This window comes from Sceloporus undulatus, chromosome 5 (assembly GCF_019175285.1).
Source record: "Sceloporus undulatus isolate JIND9_A2432 ecotype Alabama chromosome 5, SceUnd_v1.1, whole genome shotgun sequence".
Lineage (NCBI taxonomy): Eukaryota > Metazoa > Chordata > Lepidosauria > Squamata > Phrynosomatidae > Sceloporus > Sceloporus undulatus.
In genome coordinates, this window is record NC_056526.1 from 144,483,852 (window position 1) to 144,500,546 (window position 16,695).

General features: G+C 41.7%; 1 protein-coding gene across 1 annotated transcript in view; it reads right to left on the reverse strand.

The window, feature by feature from the left end:
* The window catches only part of FHDC1 (FH2 domain containing 1), a 54,057-nt gene extending 43,867 nt beyond the window's left edge, over nucleotides 1-10,190 (reverse strand). The window contains exon 1 of the mRNA XM_042470918.1: nucleotides 10,135-10,190. The gene's annotated coding sequence lies outside the window, so the exon portion shown is untranslated. The remainder of the gene's footprint in view (nucleotides 1-10,134) is intronic.
* Nucleotides 10,191-16,695: the final 6,505 nt, after the last annotated feature.

A 16,695-nucleotide genomic window follows, 5' to 3' on the forward strand; every position in this document is an offset into this window, starting at 1 on the left:
CAACCATGGTTCCATCCCATGGAATCCTGAGGTTTGTAATTTGGTGTGACACTAGAGCCCTCTGATAAAGAATTCTAAATACCAATCTGTAATTCTGTAATGTGAATCACTGCCAAAAGTCACTGGGAAGCACACAAACAAGATGTGACTATAAGAACACCAGAGGGAAATACAGTTATATTAAAATGCACAAAAGTAATGTTATCTTAAAATTCTTCAGACAATATTCCTGTTTCTATTTTAAAAAAAGTTTGTGTTTAATTAAACATATTCTGCTGTTTTGATACACTAGTATTTTACCATTCCTCTACTACATTAATGTATGGCCCCTCAAACAAACATGCTGGGTCTGTTGCTCAGTGGTAAAGCACATGCTTGGTACTCTGGATATCCCAGGTTCAATCCCTGCCATTAACAGGTGAGGCTGGGAAGAAATGATCCCTGAAATCCCAGGAAAACACTATCAGGCAGTGATTATTATAATGGGCTAAAAAGAGCAAAGGCTTGTTTCAGTATTAAGGCAGCTCACTATAAAATACTAAAGATGCAAAAGAGCAGAACTTATTATTTGTTTCAACTTATAATATATATCCAGGTTGAAGAGAGACAATGTGGTGTAGTGGTTTGAGTGTTGGACTATGACTCTGGAGATCAGGGTTTGATTCCTTCTCAGCCATGGAAACCCACTGGGTGACTTTGGATGAGTCACATACTCTCAGCCCCAGAAAACCCTGTGACAGGTCTTAGGGTTACTATGTCAGGTTACAGACCGCCCTCAAGCGGCCATTTTCCCACTGCCGCCATTCACTACAGAGGGAAGCCCCAGTGGCCAGACCGCGAGGCTTCCCGGCGCAGTGAAAAAGGAGCGCCAAAATGGCGCTCCTTTTCAAAATGCGGAAGTGGCGCCGCGAGGGGCGAAGCGCGCCCTCGCAGCTTCACTTCCACTGTGACACGTCTGGATGCTATGCGTCCAAGACATCAAAATGGTGGCGCCCATGTGGATGGGCACTGCCATTTACGACGCGTTCTGTGCGTACTATGGAGAAGGGCCATGAGGAAGGTACGACCCTTCCTAACCCTAATATGGCCCTTCCTAACCCTAGTACGTGCAGAGCACGTACTTTATGGCAGTCTGTAACCCCGCCTATAAATCAGAATTGAGTTGAAGGGATACAACAACAACAATCCAGGTTGAAGGTGACCAGAAACCATTTTAAATATAAGTAGAATCTTTATTCTGTCCTTAATATGGCTAAAAATTCAACAGTAAAAAAAGAAAAAGAAATAAGGATGATGTTGATGATTGGGATGGAATACATATGGAGAAATAATGCAACTAGCAATGTATGAAAAGTGGCTTTACTATATTGTGTGTAATGGACAAAAATGGTAATAAAGATCGTAAGCAAGACTTGAAGTGGAAAGAACACTATTGCCAATTGGCTTGATCACAACAATGTAGCCCTTTGTTACAAAAATACTGAAAGAATGGGAAACCTTCCTGGGTAGGGTAAAAAAAAGATGGATTAAGGTTAAATACACCTTATACAAAAAAAACCACCATCCATAGAAACAAGAGGAGAGTGAGATTTATTGTAAGTTACTAAGAAAATGGGTTTCACTCTCCAGATTTTGTAATTACAATAAGATGAAAAAGTAGTACAGTACATTGTTGGTATGATAAGCAAATGCTACATAAAAATTAAAGAAACCAACAGAAAAATGCCTCTTCAGTTATTCTTCATAGCCACAGCCCACCTTTCCTGTTCCAAATTCAATGAGGTCTTATGCCATCCCTATTTACTGTAATGAAACTTTCTCAGGTAATATTTCAGGTGGATTGTGCCCAATTGTTGGCATTTGATAGCAAGAGAACTGCCAATTCTGAAAAAATTGTTTACATAATTTAGCTGGGTTTTTAAGGCTAAAGCTTACTGCCATTACACTGGATTTGTTTCTTTGATCTACAATAAATTGAGTTCAGAAATTCTTTTAGCAAAGCAGCAGGAATCTTTTGTAACATGTTTCTTAATCAAGAAATTAAACCAAATGGTTAAGAATCAAAGATCTAACATAGGGCAAGGACAGCGATTTGTTGCAATAGGAATAAATCAGCAAGAATTGAACAAATGAATTTATCTTCTACTAACCAAACCAGTTTTTAAAGGTGATGTGCACCTTGTAAATGACAATTCTAAATGTATCACATTCATGCACAACATTCACAGAAGCCCTAGTAATCCCAAATTGTATCTTATGTCCAAGGTAAGCATGAAGGCTACAAGTTAGTCTCTGTTCTGCTTATTAGCTAAGGAAGCAGGTGATGAATGACCCAAGAGGAAATGATTAACGCAACCTCTTAAGTGGCACTGATGGAGGACAATGACAAAAGAGATTCCTCCATAATAAAAGCAATTCTGTACAGAACAGGAACAATCCTTCTCAATAGCATCATAACAAAAAGAAGAAGGAAAAGAAGTAGAAGCTAGTATGTCTATTAGCTCCATCCAATACATCGCTTATATTTTACTGATTTTAGGGCCAAAAGAGACAGGCCAAAATAAAGCTCCTTCATGTCACTTTGGAAGTGTGCTGTTTAAATGACGCATGTGTCTTAAGAGGCCAGAAGCCATGCCAAAGCCACGCTCCAGTTATAAGGACTGGAGTGCAACTTTGCCGTAGTTTTTGACCTCTTAAGATGCATGTGTCATTTAAACAGCATACCTCCAAAGTGACCCAAAGCAACTTTATTTTGGCCTGTCTGTTCTGACCCTTAGTTAAAAGTGCTTTCTGTATAGATTTAGGAAAGCATTCTGTTTAGAGTCAATACAGTTGTGTATCCAAAATTGTCTCTTAGGGAGGATACAAAGCAGCAGGTGCCTGTGGGGAGTAGAGAACAAGATGTGCGGTTGGGTGGGTCTTCACATCACCTATCAACTTACGGCAATCCCATGAATTTCATAGGGTTTTCTTAGGCAAGGAATACTCAGAGGTCGTTTTGATAGTACCTTCTTTTTATCACTTGTATGTCTTATCATATGGTTGATCTAATGTACCCAAAACATAAATCTGGTAATGTTCTATTTCTCCAGCTCTATTTCAGCCTACAACACTGGTATTCTTTGGTGGTTTCCCATTCAAGTACTAACCAGAGCTGACCCTGCTTAGGTAGATACACAAAAAAGGCAGTTATGAATATGACACTTCTCTGATCTCCAGCAGTGTGAGAAAAAGGAAAACCATACCACAATATCTTCAAAGTTATTTAAGGAAGATATTATGAAAAGTGCTTCATGGGTTTCTTTTAAGAGGGGTATCACAGTTTCTCTTTGCTGAACTATGAGTCCAAACGTTTTTTTAAGTCCAGCAAGGAGATCACACCAATTGGTGTCCACACCTAGTTTGCTCTGTCCTCTCTAAAGATATTTCGCAGCAGCAATGCATTGTTATGAGCTTTCCCCAGTCGATTCCCAGCTCCACCATTAAACCCACTGGGTGACCTTGGGCAAGTCACATGCTTTCAGCCTCAGAAGAAGGCAATGGCAAACCTCCTCTGAACAAATCCTCCTAATAAAAACCCATGATAGCATCACCTTAAAGTCACCATAAAGGCACTCAACAACAAATTCCCTATTGTTAATTGACAATACTATGGGATAGTCTGATATTCACTGGTCAAAACACATTATACTTGTCCCTTCATATTTGCGGCTTTGATTTTTGTGTCTTTGATTATTCATGGATTATATGAATATATTTTCTAGGAATATCTAGGTCCTCCAGCACAATGCAATGGTCAAGTTTAACCAAAAGTTACACTGAAGGACTTAGAGAGTCCTAGAGAGAACACTCCACTGGGCATTCGTAGTGCCTCCAGTGCAATTCTATAGTCAATGTGTGACATATATTGACCACAGAGTTGCACTGGAGGACCTAGAGATTCCTAGAAAGGTGTTCTCTCAGGTAAAAATATAGCATTTTTGTTATTTGCAGTTTTTCCACATTCACAGGGTTCTGTGCCCCTAACCCCAGTGAATGTGGAGGGACAAGTGTAGCTCTACAAAATAAATGTTCCTGTGGAGATGGAAACTGATAGATATAGGTGAAAGAAAAGAGACAGACAGATCACAATCAACACAGCCACCTGCATTTTTAGACTCTCCTTGAGGATCATTATAGTAGATAATGTTGAAGGTGTGCACTTCACATATGACCACTCCTTTACTACATGAAAACAAGAGTCCTACTGAATTAGATAAAAGGGCTATCTCTTTCAGCCTTTTGTTTCCACAGTGGCTATCCAGGTATCTGCTTGAATACAAAACTATCTTCCAGAAGTAGTTTCCTCTCAGCTGCTCAATCCGCAGAGAATTTTGTCAGCCTAGATTCTGTTTAAGGCTATCACTGGTATGCAGCTAGGAATAATCGGTCATACTTCTAATGAATGCTTCCTTTAAACAGTATCAGTACAATGAAAAAAATGACTACTGAGACAATTTTTTTAAAGTCATACTGGTGTTTACAGAACATTTAAAGCCACAATTATACATTTGTGGCCCACCCCAGTTTCTCATGCCGTGTAAACAATAGAAACATCAAGTTAAAACTAGTTTTAAAACTTTGTTAAAAACCAGAAAGGTTAAGGAGACTCACATGGAAATCTGGAGATGAATAATAGTGACCTTTGCATTTCAATTCAGATTTATTTGGAAGAAAGGTGAGATATAAATGGAAATAAATAAACTAACAAATAAAATAGTTGCCTGCCTTAAAATAAAATGCCCATCTCTGATCATGCTGCATCTGATAAAACATTACACAGAACCATCAAAATTCAGTAGAAAACCTCAATATTCCACAATTTCAGAGAGGAAGATGGGTGTGCCGTAACAATTGATAATCCTGATGTGTATAAGGGCCAGTGTGGTGAAGTGGTTTGAGCACTGGACTATGACTCTGGAGACTAGGATTCAAATCCCCTCTCGAACATAAAAAACCCGCACACTGGGCTCCAAGAAACACTGCAGAAATAACCCAGTTTGAGTCCACTTTAACTGCCCTGGCTCAAAGCTAGGGAATTCTGGGAACTGTAGTTTTGTGAGATGTTAAGCCTTCTCTATCCGAGACCTCTGGTGCCACAATAAACTACAGTTCCCAGGATTTCCCCAGCACTCAGCCAGGACAGTTAAAGTGGTCTCAAACTGGATTATTTCTGCAGTGTGTTTTAGATCTGAGTGACCCTGAACAAATCACAATCTCTCAGCCTCAGAGGATGGCAATAACAACAACACCACCCCTAGAAACTCACCAAGAAAACCCAATGATAAGTTTGCCTTAGGGTCACGGTAAATCAAAAATGACTTGGAGGCACACAACAACAGGAACAACAACAACCTGTACTAAGGGCAAGAGGTTACTGTTAGGACAGAATATGGAGAAACAGAATGGTTTCCAATTGGCGAGGGGCTGCATTTTTCACCCCATTTGCTTAACTTGTATGCCAAAAATATCATACATAAAGCAGGTTTAGATTCAAAGGAAGGAGGAAGGAACATCAATAATTTAAGATATGGAGACAATACCATACTACTAGCAGAAAATAGCCAAGATTTGGAATGATTATGGAAGAAAGTCTAAGAAGAAAGTGCACAATAGTTGAACATTAACAAAAATAATGTCCACAGATGATTTCCATTTCTGTAAACTACTTTAAAGTTGATAATGAAGACATTTAAATAGTTCGAGATTTTCCACTGTTTTTGTTTTGTATCATGAAGTCATTTCCAACTTATGGCAACCCTATGGCAAATCTACTGGGGCTGAAAGTATATAACTTGCCAAGGTGTATTTCCATGCCTCAGTGGGGAATTTAACTCTGATCTCTAGGACTCTCTAGGTCCTTCAGTGTAAACTCAAACCACCTCTAGTATAGCCAAGGTATAGTGTTCCATATCTTGGCTCAATCATTAAGCAAAGTGAAGTCTGTAGTCAAGAAATCAGAAGACTAGGACTTGGAAGGGCAGCTATGAAGGTACTAGACCAGATCTTAATGTAGAGATATATCTGAATATTAAAGTTAGGATTATCCATGCCATCATATTTCCAGACCACATTCCAGAAGGGTAGACTCAAAGAAGCCACAGCCCTGACTCTGAAACATCTCAGCAGGTCTGTTGAGGGCAGGGTAACTTGGAGGTCTTTCATTCGAAGGGGTCACCATAACTCAAAGTCGACTTCAAGACAGCAAGATGTCCAGAAATTTATTTGAATTTATATGAAAGGAAGGATACACGAACAAATACTTTGGTTCAGTTCACTTAGTTAGCAATAGCAGTAGCAAGTACATTTCTATACCGTTTATCGATGTACTGTACTAAGCTGTTTACAAAGTATAAGTTAATTGCCCCCAACAAGCTGGGTACTCATTTTAGCGACCTACGGAAGGATGCCAGGCTGAGTCGACCCAGAGCCCCTGGCTGGAATTGAATTCGTAATCTTGTAGTTTGTGAGTGAGTGGCTGCAGCACAGGTATTTAACCACTACATCACCAGGGCTTCCCTATTTTTAAGTTTCTTTATTTTGTTGAGCAATCAGTTTAGGCAAGACACCTTTTTTCTTTATTGGATTTTAAAACCCATTCCTGTAATCTGTTGTTTCTGCTATAGACAATATATCTCATCATGGCAAAGCATGGGAACCCAAGGGGGAGGGGGGATGATTTTTTTTTTCATACTGTTGTTTCACCCAAGCAAGGGCATCACTACCAGGGTGGAATGGGTATGGACTGCACCAGGTGACACCCTAAGAGGGGTGACACCACTGCTCCCGAAACATCTGCTTTGGGCAGATATGGGCTGTGGTGTTCGCCTGTGTCCCTTTAAAACAATGAAAATATGGTATAAGCATGGGAAGGCTCAGTGGGAGGAGAAAAGAGAGGTCCTAGGTTCTAAAAAAATATAACATTATAAATTAAAAACAAAATTTAAAAAACATTGCATCTTATCAAATTTTCACTTTTGCCAAAATAAATTATGTACATGTCAATACATTCAGGCTTTGTGTAAGATACTGTAATTTAAAGGTATACTTTAATTTTGCTAGTTGATTCAGTGATATACGGGAATTTTGATTTATGAGTAACATCAGTACAAAAAGTTACTACGGATTCTTATTGGTATGATATGGGAGGACACCAATGGGGGCAGGGTGTGTGACACTATGAGTTATCGCACCAGGTGACGCCAACCCTAGTAACACCACTGCATCCAAGGTCTACCAAGAGGCACATTCAACATACCTTCTTTAGAAATTAGGGGATAAAAAACATGTTAAGAAATATGCTGTTAAATGCTGCATATCAAAATACATTACAACCTGAAAATCTATTGCACAATTTATTTCAGCAGATGTCTCCTACCTATAACTGAATGCAAGAATAAAACTGGAGGCTATTGCCACACACTTTGCTGGATGTGGGATAACACCCTGAACAACCAGTCTGAAGGGAACTGGATTTCCAATTCTAAGCGGTCTTAGGGCCGGTTCCCACACAACTCAGGTGTTCAGGTTACACATGAGGTGGGGTGCGGCAGTGAGTCTCATAGAGGCCCTGGTTTATATTACAGGGTGTGAGTGAGTGCTGGGGGGATGTGTATGCCTGAGGCTCACTCTCACAGACCCATCACATGTATCATCTGCGCAACAGTGTTGTGCACAAACTGATAGTTACATCTGCTTTGCATGTAAAACCCAATATGCTAGCATAAAGCTCTAGTGGGGAAAGCAAAAATGTCACTACAAAGGAGCTGCACAAGAACACCTTTAGCATTATACAAGAAGCACAAGAGTTTTTACAGTGTCTTCTTGCTGTTGGCCTTCAACTTTTTTCCAACTTATGGTAACCCATAATATGGTGAACATATTATGGAACTTTTCTTGGCAAAATTTGTTCAGAGGGGGTTTCCATGCTCTTCCTCTGAGACTGAGAGAGCAGAGATTCAAATCCTGATCTCCCAGAGTCCTAGTCTGACACTCCAACCACTATGTCATACAGGTTCTCTTGCACTGTCATAGAATATTTCTGTGGAGGGCATCAACTTTGGGAAGGCTAATCTAAAATTTAGAACTTAAAAGCAAACACCACTACAAATGTAATGTTGAACTGAAAATGATTCATTCATTCACCAGACTCTCTGATGCCATATTCAATGATACCATCATATAGGGCAGCATATAAATGTTTTAATAAAATAATAATGGTATAATTGTAAGCAATAATAACAGTATTTTTTAAAATCTGCAGGTTGTATAGCAAGTGGAGATATTGCCAGAAGTAAATTTCGGTTTGCCTTTGTCTTGCTATTTTTATGCTTATAAGATTAATTAGCTTGATTCAGACTATAAGAATATTCACTCCCAATCTCTGTGTATAGTAATAAATGGTTTTGCTCAAGATAATAAAAGTGAACCCCGCAGAGATTTCAACAAAGGCAACGGATACAGAGCAATTTGAAGTTAATGCTGTAAGAAATGCTTCCATATCAGGAGAACCATGATACTTTAAGCTTTGTGCACCACAAAGTTTCAACTCAATGAACCAATGCCAGAAAGTCAACAATACCTATATGAAAAGGTAAACTGAGTAACTAACCACTGACAGGGCAGTAGAAAATACTGCTGTGTATAAGAAAGCCAGAATGGTGTAATAATTTGAGTGCTGTACTATGGCTCTGGAGACTAGGGTTCAATTCACAGTTTGGCCATGAAACCCCCTGGGTAACCTTGGGAAAGTCACATGCTCTCAGTCTCAGGAGAAGGCAAGGGGCAATCCTCCTCTGAACAAATCTTGCCAAGAAATCCCCCTGATAAGATCACCATAAATCAGAAATGACTTCAAGGCACACAACACACACAAACATCAGGAACACAATGAATGTAATTTAGAAGTGATTTTTCCTTCTTTAAAGAAGAATAAACCTATTTCCTTAGTTAAAACATGTACTACTCATCCTGAGAGACATGTTGTAATGGCTTGAATATTGGACTACGATTGTAGAAATCAGGGTTTCAATTCCCTGCTCAACCACAGAAACCCACTGGGTGACCTTGGGCAAGTCACATACTCTCAGCCCCAGAAAAGCCTGTGATAAAGCCTGCTTTAGGGTTGTCATAAGTCAGAAACAGTTTGAAGATATTGAGATTGTATAACACTCATCCTGAACATATGCACTAAGAAGCAAGTCCAGATTATTCCAAAAGGAAAGGCTGGAATTCTGCTCTCCCACACCAAATGCAGAACATGGCTATTCTCTGAAGATGCCAGCCACAGATGCTGGTGAAACGTCAGGAAGAAACTCTGCTAGAACATGGCCAAATAGCCTGAAAAACCCACAAAAAACTAGGGATGCCGGCCATGAAAGCCTTTGACTTCACACAGCTAGCGGTTTTCCTTCAAAAATCCACATGATATTCTAACTTCAACAATAAATCCATTACTGGGCAGTATGGAGGATTTTTTCCCATAATCTGAATAATCTCTTCAGAAACAATCATTGCCACCTACACCTCTTATAAAAGTGTTCTCCAGGGATAAATCAGACTCACCACCACATTTGTATTTGCTTCAGCAATGAAGCCAAGTGCCCCTTTTGCTAGCTACTAACATGCACTTTATGTTACTGGAGTTCTGATAGGATACAATTCTCAGCCGTAATTCACTATCAATTCTCTTTGCATTCTAGTTTACACTTTCCAAACCAAGAGTCTTGTCCCCCTGAACTAATGAAATGGGGGGGGGGGAGCACATGTAAATTCAGAAGAATGGAGTTGTCTTGTTTTTAAGAGACCACCCAGGAGGGGTTTAACAAGTGGAAAAGTGTCACCACAAGTTGATCATTAAAAACATCAAACTGCAATTGCCCTTTCTCTATTTGATTCAGGATCGCTGCACAAGAGAAAAATTTAGAATTAGAAATGTCACTATTAGCAACTAGTTCTGTTCTGTGTTCTGACTACAGTGTTTTGTGACTCAAAACTCAAGGTAAATATTAAAACTCAAGGGAAGGAGTATTCCTTTGGGAAAGACCCCCAAACGCACAAACATGCCAACAGCAACAAAAGGGTAAAATGCCTTACCTCATCCTCACTCTCCCAGGCTTTTTTTAATTGCTTGTTTTATGTCTGGGTGGATCTTGAAGGGGAAAAGAAAAGACCAATTAAACATCATCCTTCTACTGTCAGACAGAGACCAACTCGGACTGCAATGGTAACACAACAGCATTAAAGAGCGAACCCTCTCCACACACCATATATTCTGCCACACACATACAAACAGAAGTTGCATCCACACTGCAGAAACATTCCAGTTTGGCATCACTTTGGCTGCCATGGCTCCATGTTATGTAATTCTGGGAATTGTGGTTTGTTTGCTCTGGTGACACAACAAACAACAATTCCCAGATTTCCATAGCATGGAGCCATGGCAGCCAAAGTGATGCCAAACTGGAATATTTCTGCAGTGCAGGTGCAACCAAAGACAGAGATGCATTTCTCAGCTCCATGGGAGCCCCATCCCCAAAGGCATCCCCTCAATGCATCCGCACTGTAGAAATAATCCAGCTTGACACCACTTAAACTGCCACAGCTCCATGCTATGGAATCTTGGGCATTGCAGTTTCATGAGATAGTTCTCTTTCTCTGTCAGAGAGCGCTGATGCCATAGCAAACTACAATGCCTAGGATTCCATAGGATTGGAGCCACTGCTGTTCAAGCTGTATCAACCTGGATTATTTCTACAGTGCAGATACAATTGGGCTGTGAACGCTGAAGGGCAGGTGTCCTTACCGCCAAGGAACAGAAGGCACCGCAAAATGTAGGACATTCAAGAAAAGCTAAATACACCCACAGAAATATAAACTCATGCTTCTTAGTCATGCTCTAAATGGAGGACACTTTGGAAACCCTCCTGGACAGAAAGTTGAAATGGAGAACATGTCCTGGAAAAGGAGGACATGTGGTCACCTTCCTCCTCTGAAGAACCTCATTGTTTCCCTCAGCTGTTCTTTCAAACCAGGGACCCGTTGTAGTAATTATAGCAATAACATGTACTTATAACACCCTTTCCATAAAATGGTGGAATATCAAACGTATATAATGAAAAACAGACAATATAACACAAGATTATAAAATGCCCAAATGCTAAAATATTAAAATAATATAATATGCTAACATACTAAAAGAAAAAAATCCCTTATCAGGCAGCAACCGAGCTAATTGAAGAGGAAGGTCTTCAGCCGGACCAGAGGCCCTTATAACCGTAAGGGAGGACAAAGTACTGCAAAATGTAGGACCTTGAAGACAAACGGAGGATGTACCCGAAGAAAAGCTAAAAAATAAATACACTCTTAGAACTGTAAATCCATGTTTCTTAGTCATGCTCCGAATGGAGGGCATTTTGGAATTCCTCCTGGGCCAAAAGCTGAAATGGAGGGCATGGCTTGGAAAAGGAGGACCTTTGGTCACCCTGAGCCTTCTGTCCTCTCCCTCACCTTCTCCTCATGAAGAGAAGAAGCCCTCCTCAGAGGCATCTTGCTTGGGGGGCCTTCCAGAAAAGGAAAGGCAGTGGTGACCAAGGTGGCCTCTGCTCCAAGGTGGACAACCACTCCAAGGTGGCCTCAATTTTTTGCAGCTAGACTTTCTCCATTTCCTACCAAGTGGGGGAAAAACTGGTGGAGAAGGGCTGAGGGCAAAGCTCTGTGGAGGTTACCATGCCAAGTCCTTCTCCCTTCAATTCCTCTCCTCCAACTTTAGTAGTTTGAGGTTGGTCTCAGAGTGACCAGGCGTCCTCCTTTTCCAGGGCGTGCCCTCCAATTACACCTTCTGTCCAGGAGGAATTCCAACAAGTCCTCCATTTGGAACCTGAATTTACATTTCTAGGAGTGTTTCTAGCTTTTCTTGGGTCACATCCTCCATTTTTCTCCTTGAAAGTCCTACATTTCGTGGTGCCTGGTCCTCCCTTGCAGTGGTTGCCCTCGTTGTCTGGGAAAGCAAGGTTCAAAGCCCAGTTTGGCCAAGAAAACTCACTGGGTGACCTTGGGCAAGTCACACTCTCTCAACCTCTGAGGAAGGCAAACCCCCTCTGAACAAACCTTGACAAGAAACCCCCCTGATTGTCATATAAGTCAGAAATGACTTGAAGGCACACAACAACAGACTTTAGGGTCCCCCTGAGAGAAACTGGGTTGCCGGCTTAGTTATGGGGGGACTATTTGAAAGGTTTGGGAGGAAAGAGGAGAGAAAACAGGGGTCTTTCCACTCTCCTCCTGCTTCCCCTCTCAGCTCATGTTATAATGGAGATATTGAGAGTCAGGAAAAAAGCAATTTTCTAAGGTACCTCAGCCAAACTAAGACCCAAACTATGACATTTAAAAAGGAAACTTTAAAACAGAGAAAGCAAGCAAGGTGGGGAAGCATCTTAGGGAGGAGAAGGCGGGAGGTTTTAAAGTTTGGGGTTTTTTCTCCCCTCCCTAAGGGGAAAAACCCAGGAGAGGAAGAGAAGGTTAGAGTAACTAACTAAGGAGCTGTAGTAGAGGTTTTAAGGTAGCTGTAGAAACTCACTGGGGGCTGACCTTGGGCAAGTTACACTCTCTCAGCCTCAGGGGAAGGCTAGGGTAAGTCCCCTCTGAAGAAACCTATGCAGGAAAACCCCAGGATTGGGTCGCCCCCAGTCAGACACAAGAAGAAGAAGAAGAAAAGGAGCATCTCATGGCCAAGTCTTTTACTCTGTGTGTGTGTGTGTGTGTATGTGTGTGTGTGCGTGTGCATATAGATACATACATAGATACATACATATATATATATATATATACACATACACACACATATATACACATAATTACTTGTGTGTGTATATATACATCTATATATATATATATATACATATTTGCGTGTGTGTATACATAGATACATACATACATATAAACACACACATTTATATTCATAACTATTTGTATGTGTATACACAGAAATATATACATATTTATATGTGTGTATACACAGATACATACATACATACATATATACACACACACACTGTACATATTTATATGTGTGTATACATAGATACATACACACACACACACACACACGAGCCCCAAAGGCAGCCTGCTCCTCCTCGACCCCCAGCGCCTCCATCCTTGCCTGGGCTTCCCTCACAGGTCCTAATCGCCAAGGAGGACAAGGCATGGCAGAATGGAGGACATTCGAGGAAAAATGGAGGACTTTACAAACAAAAGGCACGCACAGAACTGTAACTTCACGCTTCAGGAAAAACGGAAGACCTGCCCAAATGCAAAGCTAAAAGCACTCTTCGAAATGTAAATTCCAGCTTCAGGAACAATGGAAGACATTGCAAGGTATGAAAGCTACAAACACCCCCAGAAAGGAAAAGGGTATGGTTCAAGGGAAAAAATGGAGGACACGGCCAAAGAGAACCCCCAAATGGAGGACACGATCCCATAAAAGCTAAAAACACTCCCAGAAATGTAAACTCGTGATTCAAGGAAACGTGGAGGACCTGGCCAAATAAATGCTAAAAACACTCCCAGAAATATAAAGCCATGCTCCTTGGTAGCCCTACTCAACACAGAGGACATTTGGGAATCCCTCCTGGAGAGAAAAGGCTGGAATGGAGGACCGGTCCTAGAAAAGGAGGACCCTTTGGTCGTGCTCAAAATGGAGGACATTTGGGAATCCCTCCTGGAGAGAAAAGGAGGGCAGGTCCTGGAAAAGGAGGACCACAGTGGAGGGGAATTAGGAAGGCTGAAATGTAGGACGGGTCCTGGAGCAGGAGGAGGTGCGGAGAGGGATGCGATGGAGCCCAAGGATGTACAGTAGAGCCAAAGGCAGGAGAGGAAGCGAGTGCCAGGCTTTCGAGGCAGCAGGACCCAAAGAGCCCCCTCCTCTCTCCTTGGCAAGGGAAAAGGGGGCCATCCTGCTCCTCCATCGTCTCACAAAGACCCCCCTGGCCTTACCTAGGAGTCCACGAGAAGCCCCTCTGCTTTTCTGGATGCTCCACGGACCTCTCTCCTTGCAGGGAACAAACCTCTGCTGGTGCTTGCTTTGCTTTGCTTTGCCTGCTGCTGCTGCCCTTGCTAGCCCCGCCTGGCTGCCTGGCTCCTCCACCTCTTCTTCGCTCTCACTGCAACCAGGACCCAGCTGCACCAGCCAGAGGAGGAGGAGGAGGAGGCTCTGCGCAGGCGCAGAGCTAGGCAAGACTCTGCCAGGTAACCCTAATGACTCTTGGAGAGCAGGGATCCCCAACCTTGGCTCCTCCAGGTCTGCTGGACCTCAGTTCCTAGAAGCCTCAGCCACCATGGCCACAAGCCAAGGATGTTGGGAGCCTAACTGATAAAATAAATAAAATAAGAAATAAGAAAACTGTAATTTATATCCCGCTTTTTGTTACCACAATCAAAGCGGCATACAGCCTTTAAAAAATACAACTTTCTTGGAGTTGACATCCAGACCAGATTAAAGTTTGGGAACCACAGTTTGGACTAGGACTCTGGAGACCACACTCTGCCATGAAACCAGTTGGGTGGCCTTGGGCAAGTCACACTGTGTCAGCCTCAGGGGAAGGCAATGGCAAACCTCCTCTGAACAAATCTTGCTACAAAAACTCCGGGATAGGTTTGCCTTAGGGTTGTCATAAGTCAGACATGACTTGAAAGCACACAACAACAACACAGCAGTAACAGTAGTAGTTGTAGCAGCAGTATCCTAAGTACTATTACTACTTAGTAGAAGACTCAAGGCGGTTTACAAAAGTTAAAACAGATATAACTACAAAAATTCATACCATACAAAAGTTAAACATATGATTAAACCAATAATAGAATCCAAAGCAATTAAAACATAGCAATTAAAAAATGAACAGCATGGCATATTCTGAAAGGCCCTTTGCCCCAAGCAATAAAACTTGAAAGGTCTACTGAAAGAAAAACAAAACTTTGCTGGCCTACAAAGGGAAAGTGGGGAAGGTGTCAGTTTGTAACAACTCCAGGAAAGGAGTTCCAGAGCTCAGGAGCAACCACCAAGAAGCCTCTGTCCTATGTTTCCAACAGATATATCAGTGAAAGTGATGGGATAGAGAGAAGGGCCTCAAGACATAGGCAGGCTTATATGGGAGAATATAGTCCTTCAGTTAACATGAACTGAAGGCATAAAAGGCTTTGCAGGTCACAACCATGCACCCTAAGTCCATGCTTAGGTTAAAGCTTGAGGCTTGTCTCCATGGTGAAAAACACCATACTTACACTGAAGCTGGTACTGTTACTTCTGATGACATAGGGCTACTTCTGAGGAAGTTCTGCATTTTTATGCCCTTAATCCAACTTTCTCCTGAACTAAGCAAAGTCAGGATCTGGAAACCTTGGAGTGAAGTTGCATTCTTTTGGCATGTAGACAGCTGGATTGGGTCTGATTTAGCCTCATCCAATTGCCCACATGCCAAGAGCTGTGCCATCTCCCCTCCTCATGCTGAGAAGCACAGGGAAAAAATATGGCCTCTTTTTGGAGACACTGCTCACTAGCAAGAGCACCATGTTGCCACTGTGTCTGAAGATAGAAAGGGGTGCCTGACATGTGATTAACAAGGAGCCCAGACACCCCTTTCTGTTCTCAGCAAAAGTGGTGGCATGCTGGACAGGCTTTACATGGAGCTCCTGCCTGTGAAGAAGTGGCAGAGGCAGCTCCAAAACCAGGAGATGGACCACCACAGCCAATGGAGTATCAGCCTGGCTGGTCTGTGTGCACAACAGTGCAGCATCACACCAGATTTGGTTTGGCATGTGTAGTTGCCATCATGGTTGGTCCAGATCCAGTCCAGGGCATAATGCTTTGGAATGTCCCTGGATTAAGTGGTTGGCATAGATGCATCTTTGGTTTAAGGTGGTTGAAGGGCAGGAAACTACCCCTATGTTTACTTCCATATTCATGGGCCAGTGTAATTAAAAGGTGAAAGTTAATAAGTAACTCACTGAGGTGGAGATCCCAGTAATTTAGAGCACAATTCTGTCTATGTAGGTATGCACAATGTGATTGGAGATAACAGGTAGAACTCCCCTTCTGCTCCCCTACCAGTTAGGTGAATGAGAAAGCAATGGTGGAAGCCTCCTAGTATCTTTGATCCGTAATTGGATCAGTAAATAGAAATGGTCTTCCACAGAGCTCTCAGGTGAGCCTCATTGGGAGGAGATTCCTTTCCCTTAGGTACTCTGTGGAGCTTTGAATCTAGTGGCTGCTGCCCTTACAGGGGAAAAATATATCAATGTTAAATTGTTTTTTAAATTGTTTTAACCAACCTGTTTTCTGTATTGTTTCATATATGAGTAGTTGGCTTGAGTCATGGATTGTTGCTTTTGCTGTTTTATAGAAGGGAGAAAAGTTCTTATATTGATTCTTGTGATTATTCTGTGGTAATGGTCTGCAAAGCATTATATAAAGCTAAGGGGAGGAACCTACGGTAGAATGGAGCTCAAAAAGTTTCCTCCTTCTTTCTCCAAGTGCTGTCACAGAGACCATAAAGTTTAGATTCTACATCTGTGTGGAAGAGTTTCTCAGATATCGGCAGCAAAGTCAAAGAAAGGGACCCAGGACTAAGGAAACTTTGTATCCACAATTAATACTGACGTGAA